We start from the raw sequence: 23,833 nt of genomic DNA, 5'->3' as shown, positions 1-23,833 counted from the left end.
TCTTCCAGATTGATTTTTGGAAGATAGTATGTTTCAAGGAATTTTTCCATTTCTTCTAGGTTGTCTAGTTTTTTGGCATACAGTGCTTCATAGTATATTCTTACAATATTTTGTATTTCTGTTATTCAGTTGTTATTTCTCTACTGTCATTTCTAATTTCATTTATTTGAGTTATCTCTCTTTTTTTCTTGGTGAGTCTAGTTAAAGGTTCATCGATCTTGTTTGCCTTTTCAAATAACCAGCTCCTAGTTTCATTGATACTCTGTATTGTTTCTTTAGCCTCTATGTCATTTATTTCTGCTCTGATCTTTATTATTTCCTTCCTTCTACTACATTTGGGCTTTACTTCCCATTGTTTTTTTAGTTCTTTTAGATGCAGGGTTAAGTTGTTTATTTGAGCTTTTTTTAGCTTCTTAAAGTGTGCCTGTTGTGCTATGAACTTCCCTTTCAGTCCTGCTTTTGCTGTGTCACATAAATTTTAAGTTGTTGTATGCTCATTATCATTTGTTTCTAGAATTTTTTTTATTTCCTCTTTGATCTCATTTTTAATCCATTTGTTATTTAACAACCTGCCATTTAATTTCCATGTGTTTTAGAATTTTTGAGTTTTTCTGTTGTGCTTGATTTCTAGTTTCATGCCATTGTGATCAGAGAAAGTGCTTAATATGATTTCAATCTTTTTAAATTTGTTGAGACCACTTTTGTGCCCTTACATGTGGTCTACCCTAAATAATGTACCATGAGCACTTGAAAAGAATGTATATTCTGCTGCTGTAGTTTGAAAGGTTCTAAAGATATCTATTAAATCCAGGTGATCTAGTGTGTCCATTAAGTCTGCTCTTTCTTTGTTAATTTTCTTTCTTGAGGATCTATCTAGTGATGTATGTGGGGTATTGAAATCCCCTACTATTATAGTATTGCTGTAGCTCTCACCCTTTATATACATCAACATCTGCTTTATATATTTATGTGCTCCTATATTAGATGCATAGGTATTTATAATAATTATATCTTCCTATTGGATTGCTCCCTTTATCATTATGTAGTGGCCTTCTTTATCTCTTATTAAACCCTTTGTTTTAAAGTCCAATTGTCTGAAATAAGTATTGATACCCCAGCTTTTTTTCATTTCTATTTGCATGATATGTTTTTTTTCATCCATTTATCTTCAGTCTATGTGCATCTTTTCTTTTAAGGTGTGTCTCTTGTTTATAGCATATGTACAGGTCCTGTTTTCTTATTCATACAGCTACCCTATGTCTTTTGATTGGATCATTGAATCAATTTACATTTAATTTATTAATAATATATAGTTGTTTATTGCCATTTTGTTCTTTAAAGCTGTATGCCTCTTTTGCTATATTCTTTTTCCTGTTTACAACAGGCTCCTTAACATTTCCTGCAGCATTGGTTTGGTTGTAATGAATTCCTTGAGTTTTTTTTGTCTGGGAAGCTTTTTATTTCTCCTTCAATTTTAAATGATAGCCTTGCTGGATTAAGTAGTCTTGGTTGTAGGTTCTTGTTCTGCATTACTTTGAATGTTTCCTGCCATTCCCTTCTGGCCTCAAGTGTTTCTGTTGAGAAGTCTGATGTCATCCTTATGGGGGCTCCTTTGTAGGAGATAACCTTTTTTTCTTTTGCAGCTTTTAATATTTTCTCTTTATAACTTAGCTTTGATATTTTAATTATGATGTGTGTTGGTGTAGGTTTCTTTGGGTTTCTCTTTAATGGAGTTCTCTGTGCTTCTTGAACTTGTGGAAATTTCTTCTGCATTAATTTAGGAAAGTTTTTAGCCATGATATGATTGAACAAAGTCTCTATCTCTTAATCTTTCTCTTCTTCTTCAGAAGCCCCTATGATGTGGATGTTATTTCTCTTCATGTTGTCACAGAGCAATCTAAGAGTTTCCTCAGACTTTTTGAGTCTCTTTTCTGTTTTCTTCTCTGCTTTCATGTCTTCATTCCACTTGTCCTCCAACACGCTGATTTGATCCTCAGCTCCATCCATCCTGTTTATAATTCCTTCCATTTTGGTCTTCATTTCTGATATTGTATTTGTCATTCCAACTGATTCTTTTTAAATATTTCAATATCTTTTTTTTTACTTGCTATTTTTTTATTTAGGTGTTCATAATGACCATGCATTGTTCTAAGATCCCTAAGCATCGTTACAATCATTATTTTGAACTTTGCATCTGGAAGTTTGATTATTTCCATATGACTCAGTTCATTTCTTGGATGTTTCTCTTGTAGTTTCATTTGGATTGCATTTCTCTGTCTTCTTATTATGTGTGTATGTTTAGGTGTTTTGTTTGTAGAGTTGGTTGAGTCTAGGTTTGGTGTTGTCTGCCTCCTCTTTTCAACTGTGTTATTTCTAGTTCTTCTTGGGTTGGCATCAGCTATTATTTGTAATCCATTTTTGGATTTGGGCTGCTTTGAATTCTTGATTTGTTTGTTTTCTTAACAGGTGATAGTCTTGTTTACTGATCTCAGAAGGGGGCTTCTTTGAAACTGTATCCCGGAAAGTGGTGGCTATAATCTGAGACTCTGAAAGCCTCTTCTGCTAGTTACTCTCTCTGGGGACAGGGTTTTTTTTCAGCTTCAGTAGGTGGAGTTGAATCTCAGATCTCCATGGATACCTGAGTTACAGCTCCTCCTCCCCACTTCTTGTTTTCAGCTGTCTTGTTGTGCTGATTGGAGCTGGAGAGATATCTGGAGATCTATGACTCAGAAGCACTTTAGTTTTTTGTTTTGTGGAAGGATAAGCACCTCTTCCCAGCTATGGCCGCCTCCAGCACTGGATGAGTCAGCTTCTCAGGTCATCCTGTGCATTCCTCTGCCCCTCACCATCTGTCTCTCTTTCTTCCCTTTCTTTTTGTAAGACAAGCTGACCCTTTCAACACACCTTATTTCTTGGTCACCAGGCAAGTGGTTGTGAGCAGTAGTTTCTGCTCTTTTCCTTGGAGTGAGAGCCCCTCTGGGCTTTCAGCCTAACTCCCCCCCCCCGTTTCTGTAAGCAGGGGGGATTCAGGCTCTCCCTACCAGTTTTGTTGTGGCTTCTTTTCTCCTTGGTTTTTGAGTTCTGTTCTTGTAGTCCAGTGTTGGTTTTTCATACCTATTGTTCATAAATTTGTTTGTAATCCAGTTTGGTGGTGTGAGCTGGCTGTCTGTGTGTTTCCTACTCCACTGCCATCTTCAGGTCTTATTTAATTTTCTTTATGTCCATCCCCTCCCCCATTTCTTCCCTCTCTTCCCTTCCCCTCCCATAGTAAGCAACACACTCTTGTCCATGTCCATGACTCTCAATTTTATGTCCTACTTATGTATGGAATCATACATTTCTTAGATTTTTCTGATTTCTTATTTCACTCAGCATAATGTTATCAAGGTCCATCCACATTGTCATAAATCATTCTATGTCATAATTTCTTATGGCTGAGTAGTATTCCATAGTATATATGTACCACATCTTCTTTATCCAATCATCTATTAAGGGCTTTTTGGTTGTTTCCATGTATTGACCACTGTGAACAATGCTGTGATGAACATGGGGCTTTTACGTACCAATATTTTTGAGTTTTGGAGGTATATACCCAGTAGAGGAATTGCAGTTCTATCCTTAATTTTTTGAGGAACCACCATACTTTCTTCCATAATGATTGTACTACTTTACATTCCCACCAACAGTGAATGAGGGTTCCTTTTTCTCCACAGCCTCTCCAACACTTTTTATTGCCTATCTTTTTGATAATAGCTAATCTAACAGGTGTGAGGTGAAATCTCATTGTAGTTTTCATTTGCATTTCTCTAATAACTAGTGAAGATGAGCATCTTTTTATATATTTGTTGGCCATTTCTATTTCTTCTTGGGAGAAGTGTCTGTTCATGTCTTCTTCCCTTTTTTTATTGCATTGTTTGCTTCTTTGTTGTTGAGTATTGTGAGTTTTTTGTATATTTTGAATATTTGGCCCTTATGTGAGCTGTTGTTTGAAAATATCATCTCCCATTTAGTTTGCTATCTGTTTCTTTTATTGTCAGTTTCTTTTTCTGTGCAAAAGCTTCTTAGTCTGATAAGGTCCCATTCATTTTTCTTCATCTTCACTTTGGAGTCAAATTCATAAAATACTCTTTATGGCCAAGGTCCATGATTTTAGTACCTATGTCTTCTATGTACTTATTGTTTCAGGTCTTATTTTTAGATCTTTGATCCATTTTGAATTAATTTTAGTACAAGGGGACAAACTATAGTTCAGTTTCATTCTTTTGCATGTGGCTTTCCAGTTTTTCCAGCACCATTTATTGAAGAGGCTTTCTTTTTTCTATTGTGTGCTGTTGGATCCTTTATCAAAGATTATTTGACCATATATATGTGGTTTTTTTCCTGGGCTCTCTATTCTGTTCCATTGGTCTCAGTGTCTATTTTTCTGCCGATACCATGCTGTTTTGATTATCTTGGCTCTATAATATAATTTGATGTCAGGTATTGTAATGCTCCCAGATTCTTTCTTTTTCTTTAGGATTACTTTGGCTATTCAGGGTTTTTTATAGTTCCATGTAAACCTGATTTTTTGTTCCATTTCTTTAAAAAATGATATTGGAATTTTGATGGGAATTGCATTATATTTGTATATTGCTTTGGATCATTTGGTCATTTTCACTATATTTATTCTTTCTATCCAAGAACAAGAAATATTTTCTCATTTCATTTTATCTTTTTTGATTTCCCTTAATACTTTGTTGTTTTCATTAATGGGTCCTTTACATTCTTTATTATGTTTATTCCTAGATTTTTTTTGTTGTTGTTGCAAATATAAAAGGGATTATTTTTTGAGTGTGTTTTCTGATTTTTCATTGATGGTATATAGGAAGGCAATAGACTTCTGTATATTAATTTTGTGTTCTGAGATCTTACAGTATTGGTTTATTGTTTCCAATAGTCTTTCTGTGGTGTCTTTGGGCTGTTAAATATATAGAATCATACCACCTGCAAAAAACGAAACCTTTACTTCTTTTTTCCCAATATGAATGCCTTTTATTTCTTTCTCTTGTCTGATTGCTTTATCCAGAAGTTAGAGCACTACATTGAATAAGAGTGCAGAGAGTGGGCAACCTTGTGTTGTTCTTGATTTTAGAGAAAATGTCCTCAGTTTTATGCCATTTAATATGATGTTAGCTGATGGTTTGTCATAAATGGCCTTCAGATATTTTCCTTCTCTACCCATTTTGTTGAGTGTTTTAAACATAAAATGATGTTTTATTTTATTGAATGGCTTTTCTGCATTTATTGATAGGATCATATGGTTTTCGGTTTTTGTTTTGTTGGTATGTTGTGTTATGCTAACTGCTTTACGAATGTTGAACCATCCTTGTGATTCTGAGATGAATCCCGCTTGATCATGAATTATTTTTTTAATGTGTTGTATATGATTTGGTAATATTTTGTTTAGTATTTTAGCATCTTTATTCATTAGAAATATTGGTCTGTAGTTTTCTTTCTTTGTGTTTTCGTTCCCAGGTTTTGTTATGAGGGTTACATTGACCTCATAAAATGTGTTTGCAAGTATTTCTTCTGCTTCAATTTTTTGGAAGACTTTGAGTAGAATAGGAACCAAGTCTTCTTTGAATGTTTGATAGAATTCAGTAGTATAGCCACCTGGTCTTGGACTTTTATTTTTTGGGAGGTTTTTGATAATTCTTTCTATTTCTTCTCTGCTTATGGGTCTGTTAGACTATTTACTTCATGACTCAGTCTAGGAAGATTGTATTGTTCTAGAAATTTATCCATTTCTTTTAGATTGTTAAATTTGGTGGAATATAATTTTTTCATAATATTCTACAATAATTCTTTGTATATCTATGATATCTATGGTTATTTCTCCTCTTTCATTTTTGATTTTGTTTATATGAGTCCTTTCTCTTTTTTTTTACTGAGTCTTGCCAAGGGTTTGTCAATTTTGTTGATCTTTTCAAAGAACCAGCTCCTTGTTTTATTAATTTTTTTTATAGTTTTTCTGTTCTCTTTTATTTATTTCTGCTCTAATTTTTATTATTTCCTTTTTTCGGCTGGTTTTAGGCTGCCTTTGTTCTTCTTTTTCTAGTTCCTTATGATGTGAAGTAAAGTTGCTTACTTGGACTCTCTCTTATTTGTTTATATAGGCCTGAAGTGATATGAACTTTCCTCTTATTACTGCTTTTGCTGCATCCCAGAGATTCTGATACGTCATTTTAGTTTGTCTGTATGTATCTTTTGATCTCTACTTTTATTTTTTCTTTGACTCATTCATTTCTTAGAAGTATGTTGTTTAATTTCCACATTTTTTTGGTTTTGTTTACCTTTATTTCTGTTGAATTCTAGTTTTAAAACTTTATAGTAAAAAAAATATGCTTGGTATAATTTCAGTTTCTGAATTTATTGATGTTATTTTGTGGCTCAATTCTTGAGAATGTTCCATGTACACTGGAGAAAAATGTATATTCAGTGCTTTGGAGTGAAATGTCCTGTAGATGTCTATCATATCCAATTGTTCTAGTGTTTTATTTAAGGATGATATTTCTTTTTTGATTTTTTGTTTGGATGAATGATTTAGAGCCATCAACAGTGTATTGAAGTCTCTGAGTATGGTGGTATTTTTGTTGGTTTTTATTTTTAGGTCAGTTAGTAGATATCTTGTATATTTTGGTGCTTCTTGGTTTGATGCATATATATTAAGAAGTGTTATGTCTTCCTGATTTAATGTCCCCTTTATCATTATGAAATGACCTTCTTTGTCTCTGATTACCTTTGCTGTCTTTTAGTCAGCATTGTTAGATATGAATATGGCTAAACCTGCTTTTCTTTGGATGTCATTTGCTTGGAGAATCATTTTCCAACCTTTCACTTTGAATTTGTTTTATTCTTGTAGTTTAGATGTGTTTCTTAAAGACAGCATACAGTTGGATTTTTTTTAATCTATTTTGCTACTTTGTATATTCTTATTGGTGAGTTCCATCCATTTACATTTAGTGTAATTATTGACACTTGAGGGTTTCCTATTGCCATTTTATATATTGCTTTCTGTTAGCTTTGTATTTTGTTTGATTCTTCTCTTTTCTGTCATTTGGGGGTTTTTTTGGTTGTATTTCATACTTCTTTACTCTGTTTCTTCTTTTTGTAATGTAAAATAAGGCTCTTTTTATTTTTGGCTCCATATTATTTACAAAGTTTTCTACTAAGGACATAACACTAGGATTGATTTCCTATTAAAAAAAAAACCAAAAAAAAAAAAAAAAAAGACTGGTCAATTGTTTGAAGGTACACTTACAAAAAGGAGATTTTAATTCTCTCTTGGAAAGTCAACCCTTTCTGAAAGGACAAACTATAGAAATGATTCCTGAAAGTATAGTCTTGCATCCCCCAACCCCTATTTCTTCTTTTTTTAAGTCATGTTTTTCTGTTGTGGTTTCTTCAGGGGTGGTTACCACTGAGTAATAGAAAAAAATACATATCATATTCATTGTAGTACTTTATCTCATAAGTGCTTCTGCACTCCATCCTCCTGTGCTACTGTTAAACTTTGTTCTCTCCCCCCCTTTTTGTTGTCACAGATCAGTCTCATTTTTATTGTGTTCTTGATGGAGCTTTTACTTGTAATTTTGTTTTGTTTTGTTTTTTGTATCTGGTAGGATAACCCCCTTTATTATTTCCTGAAGTGGGGTTTTCTGGTGATAAATTCCCTCATCTTTTTCTGTATCTGTGAATGTTTTTATTTCTTCTTCATATTTGAAGGACAGCTTTGATGAATATTGTATTCTTGGCTGGAAGTCCCTCTGTTTCAGAACTTTGAATACTGGGTTTACTCTTTTCAGGTTTGTAGAGTTTCTGCTGACAAATCTGACAATAACCTTTTGGGCCTTCCTTTATATGTTGTATTCTTTTTCCTAGCTGCCTTGAGGATTTTTTCTTTGTCATTTGTTTGTGATAACTTCATTACTTTTTGCCTTGGATTAGGTCTGTCTAGGTTAAGATAACTCAGTGTTCTGTTTGCTTCTTGTATTCAAGGCTCTAATTCTTTCCACAGGTTTGGAAAGTTTTTGTCTATTATGTGTTTAAATATGTTCTTCATTCCATTTTCTCTCTCTATGGTATAGAAGGAGTTCTGATATATCCATTATTTTTATAAAGTCAGACAATTCTTGTAGGGCTTTCTAATTTTATTTTTAAATTCATGAGTCTCTCTCCTCTTCTCTCTTTAGTGGCTCTAGTTGCCTGTCTTCTATTTCACTAATTCTTTCCTCTATCTGGCCTTTTCTATTAGCTGAGCTTGTTACCTCATTTTGCAATTCTTATATTGAGTTTTTCATCTCTGTTCTATTCATTTTCATAATTTCAATTTTCTTGGTGATGTATTCTTTTAGTTTATTGAATTGGCTTTTTTTTATGAGACAGAGAGAGTCAGAGAGAGTGACCGACAGGGACAGACAGACAGACAGGAATGGAGAGAGATGAGAAGCATCAATCATCAGTTTTTTCTTTTAACATCTTAGTTGTTTATTAACTGCTTTTCCATATGTGCCTTGACCAGGGGACCATAGCAGATTGGATAACCCCTTTCTCGAGCCAGTGACCTTGGGTCCACACTGGTGAGCTTTGCTCAAACCAAATGAGTGTGTGCTCAAGCTGGTGACATTGAGGTCTCAAACCTGGGTCCTCTGTATCCCAGTCTGATGCTCTATCCACTGTGCCACCAACTGGTCAGGCTGAATTTTTTTTTCAGCTCTCAAAATTGCCTTTCTGTGGTTTCTATTATTTCCCTGAGTAATTTTTAGGACTTCAATTTTTAATTCTCTGTCATTTAACTTCAAGATTTCCAAGCAATTAAAATTTTTTCTAGAGATTTTCCTCATCTAGCTAAGCTACATCTCTGTCTTTTGTATCCATAGTATTTGATTTTTTTTTTCCTTAATGGCATTTGAGAGTGGTGTTAGTAACACTAATAAGAAATAATTAAAAAATACTTAAAAATGAAAAACATACAATGAAAAAATAAAAATTCTATTATGCTAAGTGGAACAAAAACTACATAAAATTGAGAGCCAGAACTGGGGGAAAATTACAAAGAGATAAAAAGTGAAGTAGCCTGACTTGGCGGTGGCACACTGGATAGAGCTTTGGACTGGGATGTGAAAGACCCAGGTTTGAGACCTTGAGGTCGCCAGCTTGAGTGAGGGCTCATCTGATTTGAGCAAAAAGCTCACCAGCTTGAACCCAAAGTCACTGGCTTGAGTAAAGGGTTACTCGGTCTGCTGAAGGCCTGCGGTCAAGGCATGTATGAGAAGGCAATCAATGAACAATTAAGGTGTTGCAATGCTCAATGAAAAACTAATGATTGATGCCTCTCATCTCTCCATTTCTGTCTGTCTGTCCCTGTCTATCCCTCTGACTCTCTCTCTGTATCTGTAAAAAACAAAAACAAAAAATTGAAGTAAAAAACACATTAAATGCCACAAAGAAAAAATATAAATCCAGAATAATTTGTTTATAAATTATGATCAAATGAAAGAAAAAGTAAAAGAGAAAAAAAAGATAAAAGAAGCAAAAAAGATTAAGGTTTTTAAAATGTAACCCTCATAAAAAAACAAGAATAAAAAAATGTAACACCTATGGGTAATAAAGTTCAAAATAAAAAGGAAAGAATAAGATGAAAAGAAGATAAAATGACCAAGGTGGAAAAATAAAGACTAAAAAAACAATAAACAAATGGAAAAATGTTATAAAAAATGAATTTTTTTTCTAGTTTTGAGAGGTAGCTTTCTTTTTTTCTTTTCTTTTTGGCAGGTGGTGCTGTACGACAAGTTTTGCCCCTGTGGCACTATTGAGTAGAGATTTTCAATAGATTTTGTTGCTATGGTGATGACATAAGCTAGTCCTCAGTTCTGTTGGTAGGCAGAGCTTGTTATGGTTTGTGGGCTCTGATAATGGGAGAGTCAGTTTTCCTCGTACCTCTCTGCATGTCTCTTCTTCCTGAGCCAGCAGCCTGTGGACCCAGTTGTAAAGTTGTCCCAGCCACTGCTTGCAGAGCAAGAGACTGTAAGAGATGCCAAGTCCCCCCTCCAGTACTGCTCAAAGCACAGTTCTGGGTAAGGCTTTGTCAACCAGAGCTGCCAGCATAAGCAGGCAGGGCAATCATGCTGGTCAGCTGCCTTTCTTTGGGCCCCTGGCCATGTCTAGTTTGCCTCAGTGCTCTGCAAGTCTAGTCTCCACAAGCTTTTCTCCCTTGTTCTCTGTTTGGAAGTCTGCAGCCCAGTTCTCTGGGAGGTCTGCTCTGTGGGAATGTGCTTTGTAACCTGTATTGGCTTGTGGAGGTGCCCCACCCAGACAGGTCGAGGCATAGGTATCCTGGCTCTTGCACACTTGGTCAGGGAGCCAGGACCACACTGAAACTCTGGCTACAACCCATGCAGAAGTCCACTGCTGATAATCTCTGGCCTAGCCCCTCTTTCCAGGAATGTGCATGCCCATGCCAGGGGTGCCAGGTGGAGCCACCTGCACACTCCCCATGATCACAGACCAGGAGCAAACAAAACCTAAAGGCTGCTCTGGTGCCAACCTCCATAGGCAACCTGTTCCGACCTTCTCCACCAGAGTCTGCCGCTTGCACTGGCTCTGCATCCATGATCTCAGGCTGAGCTGCCCATGTACTCTCTCCTCTGCTTGATTATCTGCCCTAGCCCAGCTTTTTTCCTCACCCCAACCCTCTGTTTCTCTTGGTTCCAAGCAAAAATTGCCCTTCCTCAGATCAGTGAAGAAAGTGGAATACTCCATTCCCCATCTTATTTTCTTTAGAGTGGATTATATATTCAGCCACCTTTTTGCCCAATCATACCTTTGTTTGGAGTATGTATATATCAGATGTTCCTGAGATTGTTTTTCTTTCTCTAGTTGTTGAATTTGTTGAAATATCAGGGGGAGATTTTGGGAGCACCCTTCACAGCACCATTTCTATCTCTTTGATTTTTAATATTAATTAATTTAGCCAAGCTTTAATGGCAAATAGCATAGATATTAGAAACAGGTCATTCAAGGGAAACTAGCAAGAAAAGACTCAAAAAGAAGAGGAACATAGTCACCCAGATCTTTTGGCTTTCTGCAGAGATATATGTGAAGCTGAGGCTTGCTAAACCCACTATGGCTGTGTTTCAGAGAAAGGACCCTGGCCCTGTTGCTTGCCCTTTAATGGGATTAGCACAAGAATAACTTCAACTCTGGGTGGCATAATGCTCTTTGAATTCATATGATGTATGCACTTACAATGTAATAACAGTTTAGACGCCAACTGATTGAGAGTGATGAGAAATGCTATCTTTTCAGCACTTAGAATTTTGGGAGCATCTTTAAAAATAATGCAGCCTCTTCCACTTAAGCAAGGGTATGGCTTCTGGTTCCAAGTATTTTCTTGGCAATTCAGAGATGGCTCCCTGGAAACTTTGCCGATAGACTTCAAAATATCTTATAGGGCTTCTGTGAGCACTGAGTTAAATGGTACCGGAAAAGACTTAAATTCTGTTGCAATCCATAGTAAACAAGTTGGTGTCTTTGTCATTAATGATACTTAATCTCTTTCCTGTATTCTATAGTGCCAAAGGCATTTAAAAACTAGCATATTTTCTACTCTTTAGTCCCAAATTGGCTATCTGATTATAGTTGTTATTGGTGCTTTTATTACTAACCCCATTAACCTGAGTGGAAAATTATTGTAGATTTTGTTTTTCTTCTCCTGAAGGAAATTCAGCCTAAGCAAGAATTTTTTTCTCTCCACTGAAGTTTAGGTTGAAGTCCACCATGATTATAACAATTTGCTGTAGAGTTTTTACATTTAGCCTGTCAAACATATCACATGAGTAGCTGAATTGTTAAACTTCCTTTTCAGGAAAAGGCAAGGCTGAAATTTACAAATCTTGATTATTTAAAATATTTCTATTTGAAGGACATGCTCTGACATTGTTTTAATATATCACATATCCTCATTGATGTTTGCAAATCTTTGCACATAAACTTTGTGAGCTCTAGTAGAATTTTATATAACATGAATGCATACAAATCATAATATTGTAAATTCAAATTTCAGTAATATTTTAAAATATACATACACATATGACTGCATTGTATAAGTATATGTGGTAAATAATGTGTTATTTTATCAGAATATAACTTTTAAAGCTTATTAAATAAAACAATATATGTCTCATTGTTTAAAAACAATAAAAATGTTATATCTTTTCTCTCCTTATATGATATATATGCTTTAAAGGTGTGTATGTGTGTATATACACACAATGCTTGCTATATTATCATCATTTGTGATTTTTACATATTCTTTATCCACAAAGAATCAGGAAGCAGGAAATATTGAAGACTTACTATCCACTAATAGTGCTACTTGATTATAACATGAGTGCTGTGTTAGATGCAGTGTGTAGATGATGTTATGTCCAGTGGGACACTTTAAACCATAGCAACACAGTATATATTTTTTTAAAATTAATAAGAAGAAAAAATAAGCTCTTTTGTCTCCAGTTCCTGAACATATCCTTATTGTTTAAGGGGCCATAATGAAGTTTCTCAAATCATTCCTAAGATTTATTTTCTCTCAGAGAAGGATTTTTTTGAGACTTTAACTATCAAGGGCTCTATTCATTTGAGGTCTTTAACTTCTTCTCAGAGAACAGTAAATCCTGACTTCCAGTCAAGATGGAGGAATAGGTAAACTTTAAGCTTGCTTCCTCGCAAAATCACATCAAAATTATAACTAAATTATAGAACAAGCTCCACTGAGACCCACCTGAACACTAGATGAACAGAAGACTTATAGCTAAAGAGATACAGAAGCAGCCACATTAAAACTGGTAGGAGGGACAATGATGCAGAATGAGCAAGTCCCATATCCATAGTTTGGTGATTAATAGGGATATATTTCTTGGTTGCAGAGGCCCCATTGTGGAAAGAGGGATCCTAATGTCCATTGGGACTTCTTTGACTGATGGATCATTTAGATGTTTATCATTTATATTCAAGGGATTTTTTCCATGTATCTATTTTTTCTTTTTTTAATTAAGTTTATTAGGGTGATATTGGTTAATAAAATTATGTAAGTTTCAAGTATATAATTCTATGATTCATAAACTGTGATATATGAAAAAAAAATTTAAGAAGTTATAAACAGTTAGCATCTTTAATATGTCCATATTACCCAAAACAATCTAGAGATTCAATACAATCCATATCAAATTCATTGACATTTTTTTTGAACTAGACAAATTATCCTAAACTAGAACAAATTATCCTAAAATTTATAGGTAACCATAGAAGACCATGAATAACCAAAGCCATATTGAAAAAAAAGAACAAAGATGGAGGTATCATGCCACCTGATATCATATAACACTGCATGGCCACAGCAATTCAAACAGCATGGTACTGGAATAGAACCAGATACACAGATCAGTGGAACAGAATAGAGAACCTAGAAATTAAATCTGCTCTGTACCAGCAATTTCCAACCTTTTTCATCTCATGGCACAAATAAAATAATTACTAAAATTTCAAGGCACACTAAAAATATACATATATTTTCCAATTTGACAAAAAAATAGATATAATTTCAATTCACTCATACTGAATGGCTATTATTGTATTGTCTGTTGTTATTTTTTAAATTTGACAATCTAAGGAAAAAGAAGTCAGTGACCCTGACTAAATGTATTAAAAGTTTTAAAAATTCTTAATTTAGAAAATTAAATTTAATAGGGTGACATTGATCAACAAGAGTATATAGATTTCAGGTAAACATCTCCACATTATTTAAACAGTCAATTATGTTGTATACCCAACATCTAAAGTCAAGTCATTCTCTATCACCTTATATTTGTCCCTCTTTATACCCTTTCCCCACATTCTTCCCCTTCTCCCTCCTCCATATCACCTTCCACTTGGTAACCACTTCTCTCTTATCCATGTCCCTGAATCTCAGTTTATATCTCACCTATGTGTAAAATCATACAGTTTTTAGCCTTTTCTGATTTACTTACTTCACTCAGTATAATGTTTTCAAGTTGAGGTACACTGGTTGATAATTGCTATTTTATAGGATCAATTAATCTATGAAAAAGAAGGTAAGAATATACAATTGGTTAAAAACAATCTCTTCAATAAATGGTGTTGGAAAAATTGGACAGATACATGCAAAAAAAAATAGGCCACATTTTTTCATACCATATACACAAATAAACTCAAAGTGGATTAAAGATTTGAATAAACTCAAAACTATTAAACGGCTAGAAGAAAGCATTGCCATAAACTCTTTGACATCATTCTTAGCAATATATATATATATATATGACAATTGAACATTATTTTGATATTTAGCAAGCATCAATATGTAATGAGAAGGGCTCAGGTTCCAGACTCTGACAGTATAATGTTGGCTTCTCTGCTAAATTGCTGTCTGGCTTCAGAAGTGTTCTCTGTTTCTTGAACCTCATCTCAAAAATAAAGTAGAGATAATAACTACCTCAAAATGGAAGTAATGTCTGCTAAGTGCCAGACACATGAACAGTAACATTTTTTGTGTGTGTTATTAATGGCTGCAGAAATGTAAAGTTAATTCACATTTGACTGACCACCTATAATGTATTTGGCTTTTGTATTTTGTTTTTTCTAGAGTTTCTAAAGAGATCATTTATCTATCTACCTATTATCTGCCTATCTATCTATCTATCTATCTATCTATCTATCTATCTATCTATCATCTATCTATCATCTATCTATCTATCATCTACCTATCATCTATCTATCTATCATCTATCTATTTATCTATCATCATCATCATCATCATATCTATCTACCATTTATCTATCTATCACCTATCTATCACCAATCTATCAATCTATCATATTTTCCCATGTATAATATATACCCTTTTCTAGAAAAATTTGGGGTATAAAAACAGGGTGCATCTTATACAGTGGCTGTAGGTTTTTTTACTTGCATTTCCTGTTTTTCATGCAGATGAGGAGTTGTATGAATTTATGATGAATATAACTTGAGTTCAATAACTTTATATAATATATATATTTTTTAATTTTGAGCCCCCAAATTAAGGTGCATCTTATATATGGGAGCATCTTATACATTGAAAAATATGGTATATTTATCTTCACAACATAAATATATATAATCTCAATGCCTGCTATATACAGAAATAAACTCAATAAAAGTTTGTTAAATACATAGAGCTTCATAATCATTTGTACAATTTGATTTTAATATTTTCATTATCTAGAAAGAATCATTGAACAGAGACACTGAGAAACTCAGTATCCATTAGCCACCATCACCTTCCAGGAGCCTACTTCCACAGAACTTTGAGCACCTATATATTTAAATCAACACCCAATCATGGTGCCCAAAATATAATTTATCTATAATTTTTCTCACATCACTTAATGTGCAGATTGACATTTATGTGAATATTAATATAAACTTGAATAAATTGATAATAAGCTGCTAGCATGGTAAAATGTTCCTAAAGTCAGAAACTTTTAAAATTAAGCAGCAGCTAAACTGCAGTAATTGAAAACTGCAACAGAAATTATCCATTGTAGTTTTACATTTTGAAATCCATTGACCTTTATCTCACTTGCAACAGTACAGCAGCTTTATTTTTGTGCTTTCTTACTCTGTCCCAGCTGTTTGTTCTTCCTCTGGATTTTCAGAGGGCAGATGTCTGTCTCCAGTTTTCCTGTTACTCCTTGGTATTCATCTCATCAGAGCAGCACAAACATTTGTTTAGAGACTCACAGGGTAGGAGAGGCAAGAGCAGGCAGTGGTGCAAGGGTATCTTAATAGTTGCATATTTCCATAAGAGGGAAATCAATGAACAAGGGAATTTTAAGTGAGAAAAACAGAGTCAATATGAGAGGAGAAAAAAAGAAAGGACTGACAAGGGTTATTAAGACAAAGAACTGTCACTGAGTAACCCCAGGAAGGAAAATGTGATATTTTGAAAGAAACTATTTTAACAAGCATTATATATATTGAACACCACCACCAAATTCTTCATATTAAAAACAGTTAATGCAATTCCTGCCTGCAAGGAGCAGATACTCTATTTAGATGCACAATACATGCCTATAAAATCAGTAGCTGCCCTGGCTGGGTAGTTCAGTTGGTTAGAGCATCATCCAGATATGTCAAGGTTGTGGGTTTGATCCCTGGTCAGAGCACATGCAAGAATCAACCAATAAATCCATGAATAAAAGGAACAACAAATCTATGGTGTTTTTTTCTCCTCCTCTCCTTCTCTTTCTTTCTCTCTCTCTAAAATAAATAAATAATTTTAAAAAATCAGTAGCTATATACAGGGCTTTATAGCACCTTGGCTTATGCAAGTACTTGTTCTTGTTTCTTTTTTTTTGTTGTTGCTGTTGTTTGTTTGTTTTATCTTCAGAACACTTTGTTTGTATTTGTTTTTAATCCAAAACAAACAAACAAACAAACAATTTTCCCAGAACTATTTATTAAAGAGGCTTTCTTTTCTCCATTATGTGTTTTTGGCTCCTTTATCAAAGATGATTTGACCATATATATGTAATTTTTTCTGGGCTTTTTATCTGTTCTATTAGTGTGTATGTCTATTTTTCTGCTAGTACCATGCTATTTTGATTATCATGGCTCTGTTGTATAATTTGAAGTCAGGTATTGTAATACCTCCAACTTTGTTTTTTTTCCCCTCAGGATTACTTTGGTTATTCAGAGTTTTTTATGGTTCCATACAAATCTGATGATTAACAAAAAAACAAACAAACTTCCCTGGCTCTTGTTGGATCCTGGCCTCCCACACCATTGTGGTGCAAGGGACTTCTCAGAAAACCCTGGGTTTCTGAGGCTCAGAGTGGATGCCACTCTCACAGGATGAGGATACTGACTCCTTGCTGATGCTCCTCATTCCACTTGGCCTCTGTCACTTGTCATTCTTTCTTCCCCTCTCCACCACCCTACTGGGTAAGAACAGTTTTGAACATTGTCTGTAGCCTAGATACCTCTTGACTCATGAGCCTCTTCTCATCCTGTGATCTTTTTAGAACAATATTGCTTGCCTCAATGAATGTCTTCTTATCCTCCAAGATCTTTGAAAACTCTACTCCACTGTCTTTTTTCTCTGCTGAGTCACCTCAAGTCTCTTCCTTATGAGAGCTGACAGAGTCTGCCATGGGTTTCTTCAGTCCAGGGAAGCCCTGAGGTCCTTTGTCGCAGTTCCAGGATGGTGGGCCATCTTCCTTTCAAACATCTGTTTCTTTAGATTAGAGGGCTTCTCAATTATTTCTTACTATGTGAAGAGGACTAAGAATTTTCTTTTCTGACTGAAGGAGGTTGTGAGAGACTGATTTGATGGTTCACATTCTACTTAAGAGATTTTCTATAAAGCAGGACACATGCCCTATCCTCTTCTCTTTGTTGTTAGCATCTCAGTTCTGTGAAGAAATCCAACTCCTTGGGCTAAAAGCATGCAGGGATCAGGGGTCAGGAGCCAGATCTGTGTCCTAGTGCAGACTGGAGGCTCAGGTTCCCCCTATTGCTTTTCGCCTGTGAATTCCTGGTATGTGGTGGATGAATGAGACCACATGAATCAGTGCATTCACTCATTCATTTTCTGGATAAAACTCTTTCTGAAGTAGTGACCAAAGACTGGACTTGGAGACAAGGTAGTGGAAAATCTCTTTGGTGTCTGATTCAAACCCTACTTTCCAATTCAACCTTATCGGAAAGAACCCTATACATTGGGAGTTGTTGGTCATCAGTCAACCCTTTAAGACAGCCTATTTTTAAGACTCAATGGACTTTTTTGCTTGTTTTCAATTCACCAGAAGCTTCAGGAGCATGCAGGTAAGTGACCGGCAACTGCCAACTCTAACATTGATAACCTACTACATTCACTTCACTGTAGTGGCTATAGCATTTTACACACTTATATGTTTATCTCATATCCCACAAATGATGTGATTCACTTATTAATTCAATTTGAAAGGCAAGAAGCATGACACATTGAGACCCTTAGCAATGATTACCACACAATAGGTACTCAACAAGTATTTTTTGTATGATTTTCTGATTCTCTGAAACAAAAAGGGATCACTTACCCTGATTACAATTTTCTGAGGTCTCAGTGTGTGTGTGTGTCTCTATGGTGTGAGCCACACCATGAACACATTAGAGTCATGTGCTGCATAATGACAATTGAGTTTATGATGGATCACATATATGATGGCAATCCCGTGAGATTATGATGAAGCTAAAAAGTCTCATTTTTTAGTGATTTGTAGCCATTCTCATGTTGTAGCACAACCTATGATCAAAGTGTTTGCAGTGATGCTGGTTGAAACAAGTCTACTAAGCTGCTGGGTGTGTAAAAATATAGCACACACAATTATGTATAGTATGCAATACTTGATAATAATAATCAATGGCTGTGTTACTTGTTTGTGCATTTACTATACTACATTATTTGTAGTTATTTTAGAGAGTACATTTTCTACTTAAAAATAACTTTGCTGGCCCTGGCCGGTTGGCTCAGCGGTAGAGCGTCGGCCTGGCATGCGGGGGACCCGGGTTCGATTCCCAGCCAGGGCACATAGGAGAAGCACCCATTTGCTTCTCCACGCCCCCCCCTTCTTCTCTGTCTCTCTCTTTCCCTCCCGCAGCCAAGGCTCCATTGGAGCAAAGATGGCCCGGGAGCTGGGGATGGCTCCTTGGCCTCTGCCCCAGGCGCTAGAGTGGCTCTTGTCACGGCAGAGCGATGCCCCGGAGGGGCAGAGCATCGCCCCCTGGTGGGCAGAGCATCGCCCCTGGTGGGCGTGCCAGGTGGATCCCGGTCAGGCGCATGCGGGAGTCTGTCTGACTGTCTCTCCCCATTTCCAGCTTCAGAAAAATACAAAAAAAAAATAATAACTGCTGAAAAACAGCCCAATGTGTTACACCGACAACAACCTCATCTATCTCATGCTTACTGCATCTCTTGATTGTATCATTCTTTTCTTGTGCTTGATTTAATCTCATGTTGTTTTATAAATTTAGTGTAGCCTAGGGGTACAATGTTTATAAAGTCTACAGCAGTACACAGGAATGTCCTAGGTCTCACATTCACTCACCACTCATTCACCAACTTGCCCAGAGCCACTTTCCTTCTTACAGCCTTTATTCTTGGTAAGTGCCGTTACAGGTCTACCATTTTAATCATTATACTATATTTTCCAGTACCTTTGCTGTATATAGATATGTTTAGATACACAAATACCACTATGATGCAGTTGCCTATGATATTTAGTATTGTAGCATGCTATACAGGCTTATAGGTTAGGAGAAATATATCATATAACCTATGTGTGCAGTAGGCTATATCACACCTAGTAAGTGTATGTAAGGGCTAAATGCATTTTATAGGTTTGTATAAGTACACATTATGGTGTTTGCACAACCATGAAATTGCCTAATAACACATTTCTTAGAATGTATCTTTGTTATTAAGTGGCACATGACTATATATATATATATATTTCAAATTGTGTATATTGATTTACCATGCACAGCTGGCCTCTGCTAGTCTCCTTGAGCTGGAGAAATGGGATAGACTGTAAGGCACAGTCTTAAGTTTTGAGTTTGTCTCCACAAGGCAATCCACTAAAGATTCAGAGCACAGGCTCTGTGTTCTCTGAGCTTCAATCCAGCCCTATTGCTTCCTAGCCATGTGATGTTGGACATGTTACTCACCTCATTAAGATTAAATCAGATAACATTGACAAAGTAGTTAAAATAATGTCTAGCACTTAGTGAAGAATGTTAATGTTATCATAAACATTGATGTTATGTTTATTTGAATTTCTAATGAGATATGATCTTTACAATTTTTTCATGTATATTTGGATTGTCTGACTGACACCATAAATATAATAGGTGCCAATTTATGAGTCTCTAATATTCTTCTCTTTTTTATCAGCACACTTTCTTTAAACACCTGCTCAGAAAATATTGCAGATATCCTGTTTTCATTTATCCAGAGCTAAGAAAATGAGTTGTGTTATAGAGCTTAGAATATTATTCTGTACTGGATGTCAGAAAGAAGGTATTCTATTGAAGTTAATGGTTTTCACTAATAGTGAAAAATGTGTTTTATGTCTCATATTCCTGAAGAAAGACCTCCTACAGCAGAATAGGAGCTGTTTGTCAACAATGCCTTCAAGGTATTATTTAATTTGAGAAGTGGGAGAATTTAAATTATTTTAGGAAAGACAACGAGAATTCTATTGAAAGTAATTGAATAAAATATTGATTCAATTCATATCTTCATGCAGAGTAAATTACGCTATATTTTCAAAGCTCAGACAGAAAACCCCCACAAGATATCTAAGGCATTAGCTTCCCTTGTTACTGTTGGATGATGCCAACAGCAAGAAGGTAATATTTAAAAGAAGTATTAATGAAAAGGAATTATGGCCAAGCACTTTAGAATAAAACACTCATATATAAATCTGAAGATGTGAGAACTGGTTGTAATTCTGGATGAGAAACTTAATATTTCTGGATCTCAAATCTTTATGTAAAAATGGAGATCTCTTAGAATAATGTCTGTTAAGGTAGATGTCAGACTGAATACTTTATAATTATCTCTTTAAAATGATAAGATTCTAAGTTCCTTTTTTATATTTATAAAAAGAGTCAACTTAAGGCTAGGAAGAGAAAAATTTGAAGGCAATTAAGTGCAAGAGAAGATATAGATCCTTTATAACTTTGTGTTGGGAAAGAGAAAGTTTATTGCTAAAATTCTGTACTTCAATGTCAGTTGACATTAATAGAGATCTGCAAATTCTTTTTATTTTTTTTTTACAGAGAGAGAAAGAGAGTCAGAGAGAGGGATAGACAAGGGCAGACAGACAGGAACGGAGAGATGAGAAGCATCAATCATTAGTTTTTCATTGTGCATTGCAACACCTTAGTTGTTCATTGATTGCTTTCTCACATGTGCCTTGACCACGAGCCTTCAGCAGACTGAGTAACCCTATGCTCAAGCCGGTGACCTTGGGTCCGAGCTGGTGAGCTTTTGCTCAAAGCAGATGAGCCTACGCTCAAGCTAGTGACCTCGGGGTTTCAAACCTGGGTCCTGGGTATCCCAGTCCGATGCTCTATCCACTGCGCCACTGCCTGGTCAGGTGAGATCTGCAAATTTTTGGTCTTCTCACCTACATATTAAAGATAATAATATCTATTTCATGGAGTGTTTATGATTCTTGGTACTAAATGAGATCATACATGTAAAGAATTTAGCACAACACTCAATTACCATAACTGCTAGTTACTACTATTTTGTGACCAATGAAGGATGATTATGTTACCATATTCCACAGTGCTCTGGTAAAAGTTATCCTGGGCGGGGTTAAACCATCTATTCCTTTGTGTTGATGGAAGAGCTGTGGGGAAAATACTCTTGGGTGGTCAGGAAGCATTTTCTCTTGGTTTACCTAAACATAGAAAGTAATTAGAAGCCATCCAAGCTTTTCCTTCCTTAAACATTAAAGTTATTCTGTCTCAAAATGATACTGCAAGGTTAATGTCATTATTAACACTTTATGGCTCTATTATTTGAAAACTTTTGTCCTGAATTTGTTATTGAATGAATTGTATTTTATATTGTATTGAAGAAAAGTATAAGCATCTCAAGAAGTATTCTATTAAAAATATCCCATTGTTATGCTTTTTTTTTGCAAATTACATATTACCTCAGAGATCCTGATTCACTCTTGAGGTGGGGTCATTATCCTACCTCAATGAGAGAACCCACCATAAAGAAATAATATATATTACTGTTATTTATCTATATCTCTATCATCTATCTATCTATCTATCTATCTATCGATCAATCATCTATCTATCACCATCTATATATTTAATATACTCCAGTACTTTTTCACCATAAGCAAAATATAAGGGGGCTACTAGAAAGAAAAACAGAAAAAATTCCAACATTTCAACAAGGAAAAACATTATTAGCCCTCTAAAATCTTGGAAAAATAAGTAGAAAAGCTCATCTTTGGCATCTCTAATCTCTCTTAGTCTTTATTATTTTCTTATCTAAAGGTTGCTCTTCACTTTTGCTTGAATATCAGAAAGCAATACTTCCAACAAAAAAGAAAAAACACACAAAACTGAGGAATGCAGGAACAAACAATGAGGATTTCCTTGGAAAAAACAAAGTGGGAGAAAATGTAGATCATCTATGTGAGGCTATCTCTTTATCCTCTCCTTTCACAGTCTATGTTTGTTGTTAGATGGCACTACAGGCTTTCTGGTTAGGAATTCTCTTGAAGGAACATAGAAGGGTCCAGAGATTAAGGTGCAGACACAAGTTCTGCCTTCCTGAGTGCTACTGAGTTGATAGTCTATCCTTAAGTTTCACATTGAATTCCTCATGCTGTAATAAATTCTCTTCTCAGAGGTGGGAAATTCCCCTTAGCTGGTGAGAGCAGATATCCACTTGGGTGTGAGTGTGTGTGTGTACACATGTGCATGTGTGTTCTTAAGCAATCAGCTGGTAAGGTAGGGAAACAGAACACAAACAGGTCATCCTCTTGTAATTTTCCATTAAGTAAAGTTTTCCACTTACTTTAGATGATTATCATCAGTATAAAAAAAGATTTTTGATACAACAGTTCAATGCTTACAGAAGGAACCAAAGTGAATTTAAGCAGTAATTATTTCACTGAGGCAGAAAAACAAAATTGCACTAGGTGCCTTAGAAATGTCAGCTCCTCACACACCTCACTGCTGGCTCCTTCAAGTGCAGCTGCTTGGCTTTCTGTCAGGTTGTCAGATGGCAACTCAGTAAATATGTCATTTAGTAAAAAAAATAATAATCCATATTAAACAGTGAAATGGCTCTAGCTTGTCCTTGTATACCTTACAAGTTATTGGGGAAGATAGTGTGTTTACTTAAGAAACATTAAGTTTGGAAACAACACTGAGCATAAACTCAACCAGCTCTACAAACAAAACACCCAAAACACAGACATAATGAAAAGACAAAGAAGTGCAATTCAAATGAAACCACAAGAGAAACCTTCAAGAGATGAACTGAGTGATATGGAAATAACCAAACATCCAGATGCATAGTTCAAAATAATGATTGTAAGGCTGCTTAGGGATCTTAGAACAACAATGGGTGGTCATTACAAACACCTAAATAAAGAAATAGCAAGTATAAAAAGGTTATTAAAATATTAAAAAAGAATCAGACAGAGATGACAAGTACAATATCAAAAATGAAGACCACAATGGAAGAAATTAAAAACAGGATGGATGGAGCTGAGGATTGAATCAGCGAGTTGGAGGACAACTTGAATGAAGCCAAAAAAGCAGAGAAGAAAAAAGAAAAGAGACTCAAAAAGTCTCAGGAAACTCTTAGAGAGCTCTGTGACAACATAAAAAGAAATAATATCCGCATCTTCTTTTCAGGAAGAGAGAGAAAGAAGAGAAAGAACAAGAAATAAAGACTTCGTTTAATCATATTATAGCTAAAAACTTCTATAATTAATGCAGGAGAAATTCTCACAAGTTTAAGAAGCACAGAGAACTCCATTAAAGAAAACCCAAAGAAACATACACCAAGATACATTATAATTAAAATACCAAAGCCAAGTGAAAAAGATAAAATATTAAAAGCTTCAAGAGAAAAGAAAGCTATCACCTACAAAGGAACCCCATAAAGATGACATCTGACTTCTCAACAGAAACACTTGAGGTCAGAAGGGAA

At 35.2% G+C, this 23,833-nt stretch overlaps 1 pseudogene; it reads right to left on the bottom strand.

Annotated features, from left to right (window-relative positions):
• Positions 1–7,294: 7,294 nt before the first annotated feature.
• On the bottom strand, positions 7,295–7,385 carry LOC136307052 (small nucleolar RNA U3; annotated as a pseudogene).
• Positions 7,386–23,833: the final 16,448 nt, after the last annotated feature.

This window comes from Saccopteryx bilineata, chromosome 5 (genome assembly GCF_036850765.1).
Source record: "Saccopteryx bilineata isolate mSacBil1 chromosome 5, mSacBil1_pri_phased_curated, whole genome shotgun sequence".
Lineage (NCBI taxonomy): Eukaryota > Metazoa > Chordata > Mammalia > Chiroptera > Emballonuridae > Saccopteryx > Saccopteryx bilineata.
This window is presented reverse-complemented; position numbering and strand designations above follow the sequence as displayed.